At 32.9% G+C, this 3832-nt stretch overlaps 1 pseudogene; it reads left to right on the top strand.

The window, feature by feature from the left end:
• Window positions 1–1500: 1500 nt before the first annotated feature.
• Window positions 1501–2038, top strand: LOC107134012 (annotated as a pseudogene).
• Window positions 2039–3832: the final 1794 nt, after the last annotated feature.

The raw sequence follows: 3832 nt of genomic DNA, 5'->3' as shown, positions 1-3832 counted from the left end.
CCGCTGGTCTCCTTCTCCAGGACGTGCGGTCTGCCTATCTTGCGGGCGGCAGCTGGCCTTTCCTCCAATTGGGGTGATGTGTCTACCACGCCGGCGGGCTGCTGGGCCTGTTCTGCTGGTCGGTCACAGGTCTGCCTCTTTACTTTCAATTAAACTATCTTTATAACACATATGTTTTATAAGATTTATAATGTTTACCATAGTTTTTTGTACAATTTGAAAATCTATTCTTTTAAAATACTTATATAATTATTGATATTTACATTTTGGTCTGTTGTTTTAATATTTGTTTTCTTTTCCTGGCAAATTTATACAGTTTCATAAAAAATATGATGATACTGTGTTTTAATATGTTCATTTTCTTAATTCTCAACTTCTATATATGGTTTTATGCTTACAATATGGTAATGTGTTGAAAAAACAAAGTAATTTTTTGATCAATCATATGTATATTTATGAAATTAAGAGGAAAAAGAGTCTGTTTACTGACATAACTAATTTTTTTAAGTTTTTTTTACATTAATATTTTTTGTTTATATCTGAAGATGTGGTTTCCATCTGGAATAACTACCCTTCAACCAGAAAAAAATTCCTGTTGAGTTTCTTGTTATGCTGTTCTGTGGATGATGAATTAGGTTTTAGTTTTCATTTTCTGAATATATCTGCATTTCATTTCTCTTATTGAAAATATGTTTGCTGAATACCGAGTCAAATAATTAGATTTTTTTTTCATTGAGCCCATTCAAAATCTGCTTCAATGACCTTGGTATCTCCTTTTTTATTTGAAGTAAAGTCATCATTGATATGCAGTGTTGCACTGCACATTTATGATATATCATTTTTGCTTAGATCATCTTAAGCTTCTCTTTTCATATTGGTTTCTAACAGTTGTAAGATAATTTATTTTGTTTATTTTATCTTCTTTAGGTTCTCAGAGCTTCTTGAATCTACATACACATGCACTTTTTAATTTTGAGATGTCTTTGCCTTTTATTACTTCAGATAGTATTTTCTGTTTCATTCTCTCACACTTCTTTTCTAGTATTCCCCGCAACTGTTATGTCCTTTAAATTCTTTCAGCCTTACTGAGATTGTATGGAGTCTGTCATACTATTTCAGTTGTTCTTAAATCAGCAAGAAATCAGGGCAAAATGTATACAAGATTTTTGAGACTATTCCTCCTCTGGAATGGCATTTTTCAGTATTTCCTCCTTACCTTTCAGTTACAATGGTAACATGAACCATATTCTCTGGATTCCTGAGAATCAGACAATGGAATACCATGTATGTTTTAGCTATGTTATGTGGAGTTGGCTAGATCCTGGCTCAAGTTTTCAAAAGAAGCAATTTTAAAAAATCAGAAACTGACTGGGTGCAGTGGAGGTAGGAGACTCATAACCTGGAGAACATCCTGTGCAATTTAGTGAGACACTGTCTCAAAGTGAAAATAAATAGTTGTGGATGTGCTTGCTTAGCTTTTAGTTACCTAGTTAATCAACAATTGGATTTGCTGCTAGAGGCATTTGCTTTGGACTGATATATAGTCTCCAAGTGGTCAGTGTTGTCATTGCAGTTGACATCTTCCTGTTTCTGACTGCATTAGTGGGCTAATTGGAGCTGAGAAACAGCATCAGGTGTTGCTATTTATTTTTTAAAAAATATATGATTAGTCCCCTCCTTGTATTTATTGTTCAGTTTTCTGTCTGTTGTGCTTGCTTAGCCTGGGATCAGGAGCAACAGTCAGCTTCTGGAGGGTGGTTGGAACAATACAGCAAGTGCTCAAAATGACATCCAGAGAAACTTAAACTGTTGTGAGTTCTGAAGTTTTAACCCAAATGACACCTATCTGCCAGCTGTGTTCAAAAGCAGCCACCAGTGCTTGCTGTGTGCTCCAATAATGGGAGAATATACTGGGGCGGTTTTAAGATTTTTGGGTGGCCTCAGCCTCTTTTTTCAGTTTCAGAGATCCTGGGTTTGGATGAACTACAAATATAGGAACCAGAAAGATCCTGTCACTAATCCTACTGCATTCCACTGATGAGAAAACAAGGAAGATCCTTCATATTATGATTATATTCACTTTCTCTAAATTAAGTTAGTTTATCCATTTAACAAAAGAAACAATATCTAGAAAATTACATTATCAACAATGGAATTATATATTTTTTTCTCATGTTTCTGTAGATGTTTTACTTAAAAACTGAAATTTATGGTCTCCTCTGGCCCTCAGGGGTACCTGTAATCTATTGTACTCAGTGTCTGGCATTGTCCACTCTGGCATTTCCTAGCATTTTACCTGTAGAAACTGTTTATGGCACCACTGTGTTGATCATTGTGAAACTAAGTACACATCTCACTGGAATATTTGTAAGTAACACTGTGCTGTGTATATAGCTCCTGATAGAAGGAGTTGAAGTTTATTAAATACAGGAAGCAAGAAATTATTTTATGTTCAATCAATAAGGGAAATCCAAATTCCCAAGATTTTTATCTTTAAGAAAACATATATTGTAGGGCTGGGGTTGTGGTTCAGCGGTGGAGCATTCGACTAGCACGTGCGGGGCCCTGGGTTCAATCCTCAGTACCACATAAAAATAAATAAATAAATAAAGGTATTCTGTGCAACTACAACTAAAAAGTGAATATTTTTTTAAAAAATGAAAATATATATTATAGTGAAAAGTGTTAATATAAAAGTGATAATTTATTTCTAGGAGTCTTTTATGATTACACAAAACTATTCTAGAAATAGCTAAGTCTTTATGGAATTATGCTGTAGTTTTTGATTTTTACATGTATGTGCAAAGGAAAAGTGGTATCATTAAATGTTTAATGTAGAATGCTTACCTTCATTGTTCAAAATAATTCAGAACATGTGTCTATATAATCTTTATTTTTAAAAATAATTTGAAGTCAAAGAGACTGCATTTTTTGAACAAGTTATAATGAATGCATTGGCCCATGTAGCAAAAAAGATATTTGATTGTCTTAAAAATTGCCAAATAACTTAAAAAAAATTTTAGTTGTTGATACACCTTTATTTTATTTATTTATATGTGGTGCTGAGGATTGAACCCAGTGTCTCACACATGCCAGGCAAGTGTGCTACCAATGAGCCCCAGCCCCAGCCCAAATTACTTTTTCATTACATTTCTCAATATTGTAATAGCACCTTGTCAAATAAAAGCATATTTGAGTGTGATATTTCCCATAATTTGAAATTGAAATGGTATCATAGTCCTGTATATTATGTTAAAAAAAGATGGAAACTTAAAAAAAAATAAAACAATATGTTGATTGAAAACCTTGACTAAAACTCAGTTCTTTCTTTTATTTATGTATTATTTATTTTCTTTTTTATTTGTTCTTTTTAGATATACATGACAGTAATGATAGTAGAGAGTATTTTGACATATTATAAATACATGGAGACAAACTTATTCTAATTAGGAACCCATTCTTGTTATTTGTACATGATGTTGAAAAAACCAGTTTTTTTTTTAATTACCATCAAATACAATTAATTTTTTATTCAGTTATAAGGGTTAGAATTAAATAAATATTAGGCATTTGTTTTATTTTTTCTGCTCTACCAATTTTTTGGAGATTTTTTTTATGTTACTGGGATTTAACCTATAGGCAATTTATCAAAAAGTCACATCCTTAGCCCTTTTTATTTTTATTTTGAGATAGGTTTCACTAAGTTGCTTAAGGCCTTGCTAAGTTGCTGAGGCTGCCCTTGAACTTGGTGATCTTCCTGTCTCAGCCTTTGGAGCTGCTGGGATTACAGGTATGTAGCACTGTGCCGAGTGCCAATCTTTGCTAGTATATA

Source organism: Marmota marmota, unplaced genomic scaffold, assembly GCF_001458135.2.
Source record: "Marmota marmota marmota unplaced genomic scaffold, marMar, whole genome shotgun sequence".
Classification (NCBI taxonomy): domain Eukaryota; kingdom Metazoa; phylum Chordata; class Mammalia; order Rodentia; family Sciuridae; genus Marmota; species Marmota marmota.
Note: the sequence above shows the minus strand (reverse complement) of the source record. Positions and strands in the feature narration are given on the sequence as shown.